We start from the raw sequence: 7,593 nt of genomic DNA, 5'->3' as shown, positions 1-7,593 counted from the left end.
GTGGTGCCAATCTCTAACAATTCATTTCCACCAATCACAATCTCATCATCATCATCATTCACACCGGCCATTGCGCAATGACCACGATACTCATCATCATTCAATCAATTAACACATAACCAAATAACAATCAAGACACGACAACAACGACACATATTACACATAAAATCCTAGAACGATACTCAAAACATCAAACGAGACTCATACACGACAAACAGGGTACAACGGGACAGGACACGAGAAATAACAAACGGGGGAAAATATCATGACCGCGCACCACTAATTTCCAGCGGGTGGACGGCGGGTGGAAGACCACCCGCCGGCGACGGTCTACAATCCAACGGGTGCCCGGGGGGCAGTTGCCTGCCCGCCGGCTGCCCACTCGAAATCGGGCAAGGGGCAGCGGGTAGGTGGCGGGCACCCCTGCCCCCACCTACCCCCACTGAGCCTCAGGCAACTTTTGGTCCCGGGATCCCTCGTGGAACCCGAAACCATGTCCAGACACATTCAAACAAATAACGACTTTAACAACCCAAAATTTTATTTTATAATTCTAATTTTAAGAAATTCCAAAATAGCCATTTTCACTCCATTAAATTTTTTTGCGATCAATTGGTGTTTGAATAAATTATTTTTGTCACATTTCAAGTTAATTCGACACCAAAACTTATTTTATTCAAAATTCCTAATTTTCGGGTACTTCGCGTACCAAGTTTTAAATCGAGAAATTTATCTGAGTGAGACCAGGAGAATTCAAAAAGACTTTAAAGAAGGGTTCATCTAAGTAGCTTTTTGAGAAAATTCATTTTCAACCCCAAAGTATTTAAAGCTAGCATTTCTAGCCTTGGTTCATGATACAAGGTGAACCATATTCCTCCAAGATGGCATTGCCTGAGAACATCATCTAGCCAAGCTTTTACCATTTTGCCCTCATCCAATCAGTTGCTTTCTACCTAGGGTTTTGGACCTATATAAACTTCTCTATTCCATTGTTGATTTCCTGATCTCTTTCTTTGCCTCTCCAAATTTTTGCCTGCCAAGTAGAAAGGGAAAAACAACACAGTAAGTTCATCTTCTTCCCCTTTCAATCCTAGCTTTCATTTTCTCTTCTAGTTTCATCCATCCTCTTAGGTTATAACCTAAGGTTGTATGGTTTGTTTGGGAAGTATTAGTGGTGAAGGAGGTGCTAGCTAGGTTGGGAGGAAGAAGAGATTCAAGCTAGAAGAAGAATGTTGATTTGTAGACTTTCGAGGATGTAGACTTTTGGGGTGACTTTTTCCCTTATGTTTTTCATTATTTAATATGGATATCAGATATTTATTCTATTTCTAGTTATACCCCTTAGCCTGTGCAATCACCACGGAGTGGTGGTTGTGGCGGTGACATTCCCACTAGTTATCTTTTTAGTTATTAACTAGTATTTGCGCCGTGCGTTGCACGGAATGAATTTGTTATAAAATTTTAAAAATATTTATATCGATATACAATTGTATAAATTATAAAATCGAATATTATATAATATAATTGAAGAATTGAGTTGCACCGATTATGTTTTCTGATGTTATCAATGCTTGAATTCGAATAAATAATTGCCCAATTAATAGCTAACGTGTAGATATACGCATTCGGTGTTGTAACTTTAGAGATTTTATATATCAGTGTCTATAATTTGTATTAATTGGGCTAATTAGCTCGTTGTCTAGCAACTCAGTTATATAAATTATTTATACGGAAGATATATTTTCTATGTAGATCAGCTATATAGCAATTTTGTCATTTTTGTATATAAAAAAAAAAACATAATATCAATGGCTTAAATTATACATTATTGAAAATCTCTTTATAGCTAGACGACATTGGTAGTAGTAACGGAATTTTATCCATCATCGTCTAAAGTTAAAACTATCAGACTATCAGGATTGGTGACTCGGAAAAAAGTAACATACAATTAACCGTGATTAAAGACTGATTTTTTCAGTAATAACTCAAATATTATATAGTGCAATTAAAGATATGGTTTCGCCCGTGAATTTGTTGTAATATATTAAGAATATCTGGATTGATATATAATTATTTAAATTAGAACATTAAATATTATATAGTGCAATTGAAGATATAGTTTGGATCGTTTATATGTTTTGATGTTATCGTTGCTTGAATTTAAACAAATAATTTTTCAAATTAATAGCTAATGTGTAGATATACGCATGCAGTGTTGTAACTTTGAAGCTTTTATTTATCATTGTTTAGTATTTTTATAAATTAGGCAAACGTGCTCATTCTTTAGCAACTCAGTTATAGGAATGAATTGCTATCCTAATTCATTTTAATGAAAATATTTTTTTTTTGTCTAAATTGCTTTAAAAAATTTTATTTTTTGTGTGTGTAGATATATAGCAATTTACCAGGACTATGTGGTCCAATGGTATCCGGGTTGGACTTCTATTTAGAAGATTGTGAGTTCGAGCCTCAGTGGAGGCATTATTAGCTCTTTGTGTTTCAGTAGGTTGAGAAAGTATATGAACAGATACTACAATGTAATAGAGCTAGTAACATTCAAAAAAAAAAAAAAAAGATATATAGCAATTTTGTCATTAAAAAAAACATAATATCACCAATTGTATTTACACATTATTAAAACCTCATATTGTAAACGACATTGGTAGTAGCAACATAATCTTGTCCGTCATCGTCTATAGCTAACATCTTCAGTCCATTATAATGGGTGACTCGGGTGAAAATATATCATTGTAAAATATCAGTCAATTAGTAATATCATATTCATTTTCAACCAATTATTCTTTTTATTTTCCGTCAATTAATCAATTAGAATATCATATGCAATGGTATTTTTACCTAATTTTAGTTTTATTTTTAATTGGTGATGTAGAATATTATTATTGAAATATTTTTGTTCCATTTTTAATTTACCTTTACTATTGTTTAAAATATGCATTTACTATTGATGATGTAGAATATTATTATTGAAATATTATCTTTTCATTTTTAATTTACTTTTACTTGATGATGTAGAATATTATTATTGAAATATTTTCGTTCTATTTTTAATTTCCGTTCTTTTGTTTTAAATTTTGAAAGATTTATTGTGATATAATTGGTTCACATATTTCAATTATTTATTTTTTTCTTTAATTATTATAAACAGAAACGATATTGTACTAATTAATTTATGATATTTATCAAATTGTATTTTTTAAAAATATAAGATTTACACATGTTATGAGGGGTTAAAAAAATATTTTAAAATGATTTTTTATTAGTATGAATTTTTATTTTAAAATATTTTATAGCAATCCAAACACTCCATTAGCCTCCCATAAAAAACTGATAAAAGAAAAGCCATTTTATTAAGGAAATTAAAATTAATTAAAGTAAATCAAATCATGCTATATTTATTTGTAACTGTATATTAATTTCATTTTGAAATCATTGGTTCACATATATAAATTTTTTTTAATTATTATAATTTATAAACAGAAATGATATTCTACTAATTAATTTATAATATTTATCAAATTGTAATTTTAAAAAATATAAGATTTACACATGTTATTGGGGAAAGGGGAGGGGGGTAAAAAATATTTTAATTTTTTTTATTAGTAAGTATTCAAAAATAATAATAATTTCCAGCAACTCAAACACTCCCTTAGTCTCCCACAAAAAACTGATAAAAGAAAAGTCATATCATTAAGAGAATTAAAACTAATTAAAGTAAATCTAATCATGCTATATTTATTTGTAACTGTATATTAGTTTCATTTTGAAATCATTGGTTCATATATTTGAAATTATTTATTTTTTTATTTAATTGTTATAAATATAAATGATATTGTACTAATTAATTTATGATATTTATGAAATTGTATTTTTTTTAAATGTAGTGTTTTACCCGTGTGTTGCACGGAATTTTTTTTTTTTTGTTTTTTTTTTTTTGTTTTTATGAATTTAAAATTAAAATAAAAAATAAAAAAATGTTAAAATGTACAATATAATAATATAGTTGGACTTTTATATATTTGGTCAAGTATCTATTTTCATAACATACAAAATTTAAATTTAAATTTTGTATGGTTAATATAATCTCTAATCATGTACATATTTAGATAAATTTATAGAAAAAGTTCATATAATTAAGTTGATTTATTCCAAATTGTATTATATATATATATATATATATATATATATATATATATATATATATATATATATATATATATATATATATATATTATTAATTCTAAAAATATGAATAATAATAACTAAGAGAATTGTACTGAGAAATCAATAAAAATGTAAATTCTTAACTTTGTATGAAGAAATATAAACTCTAATCGGACGCATATCCTTATATGATTGTATAATACATTGTATATACACATAATATTTATTAATATGTATATAGGAAAATTATAATATAATTTCATTAATTTTAATTTATATTGATAGATTTATACTTAAAAAATTATATTTAGAAATTTAAAAAGTGTATGTATGTATATTTTAAAAAAATTATAAATATTCATGTTTTGTTAATTTTATAATTTCATGTCTTTAATTATATTTTATATTTTATTAATTATAATTTAATGAAATTGTCACAAATATTTCTACAGAAGAAATCTTATATTTCTCAAATTTTTTATTTATATTATTTATAATTAACAAATATTGTGGCAATTACAATAATAATTTCATTAATTATATTAATTATAACATTTTTTGACTTCTAATATTTAAATACATTACCATAATAATTACACAAAAGAATGAAAGAAAAATTATTAGAATAATTACCTTTAATAAATTAGGAAATTATATTAAAAATAATCTATATATATTAAGGTAAGTATATTTATTTTGTGCCCAATAATATTATACATTAAGTATAAAAATATATATATGTATATAAATTACCATAATAATTACCCCGAAAAAGGTGACAACACATAATTATTAGGCAATAATATTAATAATTAATTATTAAGGCAAGTATAATTGATTTTGTACTAATAATATTATACATCTATACACTTTTAATTCTATATTGATAAGCATAATCTGTGTATATACTTTAAGAAAATATTCATTATTAAAAAGGAAATATAATTTAAAAAGTAAATTATTAATTAGATTACCTAATATAATTGTCCTACTAATTAATTCCATGCTACTATGTATAATAATTCATATATTTATTCATTATGAGTAATATTCATTTCCTTTTTCACTCATAGAAAGAGTTAATATTCATTTCCATTTCTTTTTCCTTCATAAATTTTTCCTAATATTTCATGTGTGGTGGTTACTAATTTTTTCATAGGGAAAGCGGTGTTATATTTTCAATAAATTTTTAATATTAAATCTTTTTTTCATTTGGCCCGATTCCTGTGTCTATTATTAGTAACAAAATATTAATAATAGATTCTCGTGTGTAAAATTCATTTTTTTTGTTCATATTCATTTCCTTTTTCCTTCATAAATAATTAATATAATTATAATAATATAATTACTGATTATATTTTAAGTGAAATATGGATATATTCATTTCCTTTTTCATTCATAGAAAGAGTTAATATTTGTTTCCATTTCTTTTTCCTTCACAATTTTTTCCTAATATTTTATTTGGTGGTTACTATTTTTTTTTTTTTTTGTAGAGAAAATTGTGTTATATATCCAATAAATTTTTAATATTAAATCCTTTTTTCATTTGGCATGATTCCCATGCCTATTAGTAACATAATATTAATAATAGATTTTCGTGTGTAAAATTCATTCCTATTTCTGGTCATAAAAACAATCTGGTACGTTTGTAATATTCATTTTCAATCACAAAAACAATTTGGTACGTGTTTAATAATCATTTCCTTTTTCCTTTACCCTAATTTTCTGTGTAGCAAATTAGTTATTTACTTATTAAGCACATATTTTTTTTTAATTCGAGTCCATTTTTAATATTAATTTCTTTTTTCTTTTGGTCTGATTTCTGTGCCAAAAGCTGTGTTATATTTTTAGTGAAATATAAACATATTCATTCGTTTTTCTTCATATTTCATTTCCTTTTGAATATATATATTTCTTTTTTTTTTCCTTCATAAAAAGAATTAATATTGATTTTTATTCATTTTTTTTAATAATTGTCAATTAATTGGCCTGGTTTCCATGTCAATTAGTAACATGATATTAATAACAGATTTCTTTGTGAAATATTCATTTCCTTTCTCGTTCATAAAAAGAATTAATATTCATTTCACATAATTAAAAAGTAATATAATTATAAAAAATATAATTACTGATTATATTTCCAGTAAACTATTAATATATTCATTTCATTTTTCCTTCATAAATAATTAATATAATTATAATATTTATAATCATATAATTGTTGATTATATTTTAAGTGAAATATGAATATATTCATTTCCTTTTTCACTCATAGAAAGAGTTAATATTCATTTCCATTTCTTTTTCCCTCATAATTTTTTCTAATATTTCACGTGGTGGTTACTAATTTTTTCGTAGGGAAAGCGGTGTTATATTTTCAATAAATTTTTAATATTAAATCTTTTTTTTTCATTTGGCCTAATTCCCGTGTCTATTAGTATAACAGAATATTAATAATAGATTTTCGTGTCTAAATTTTATTTTTTTCCTTTCATATTCATTTCCTTTTTTTTTTCATAAATAATTAATATAATTATAATAATATAATATAATTACTGATTATATTTTAAGTGAAATATGGATATATTCATTTCCTTTTTTTCATTCATAGAAAAAGTTAATATTTGTTTCTATTTCTTTTTTCTTCATAATTTTTTCCTAATATTTCATTTGGTGGTTACTAATTTTTCGTAGGGAAAATTGTGTTATATTTCCAATATTTTTTTAATATTAAATCCTTTTTTCATTTGACATGATTCTCATGCCTATTAGTATAACAGAATATTAATAATAGATTTTCGTGTGTAAAATTCATTCTTATTTCTGGTCATAAAAACAATCTGGTACGTTTGTAATATTCATTTTCAATCATAAAAATAATCTGGTACAATGTTTAATAATCATTTTCTTTTTCCTTTACCCTAATTTTCTGTCTAGCAAATTAGTTATTTACTTATTAAACACATTTTTTTAATTCGAGTCCATTTTTAATATTAATTTCGTTTTTCTTTTAGTCTGATTTCTGTGTCAATTAGTAACAGAATATTAATAACAAATTTCATTATTACAATTAATTCTTTAGTTTTTTTTTGAATTAGAATAATGATAATTGTAATTATATTAATGAATTAATTGTATGGATATTTTTTTGCAATGAGATACAGATCCACCAATGTACCCAGATGTGTTCTCCTGCCTCAAAGCCTAATGAATCATACACATGTTGCATCTTAAATGCACGTAGATATAGACATTCTTTTTTTTTTTTTTTTTGAGAATGCTAATCGATTCACTGATAGTTGAAGGTAGATAACAATACTTATAATATGAAATTAAACCTTTTGGAAGAATAATACGAAATTAAACTCAAATCCAAGTTACTTTACATCTATTAATCCCTAATTGAGATTA

The sequence above is a fragment of the Ipomoea nil genome, unplaced genomic scaffold, assembly GCF_001879475.1.
Source record: "Ipomoea nil cultivar Tokyo-kokei standard unplaced genomic scaffold, Asagao_1.1 scaffold0711, whole genome shotgun sequence".
In the NCBI taxonomy this organism is placed as follows: domain Eukaryota; kingdom Viridiplantae; phylum Streptophyta; class Magnoliopsida; order Solanales; family Convolvulaceae; genus Ipomoea; species Ipomoea nil.
The sequence above is the reverse complement of the archived record's forward strand: the minus strand, read 5'-3'. Positions refer to the sequence as shown.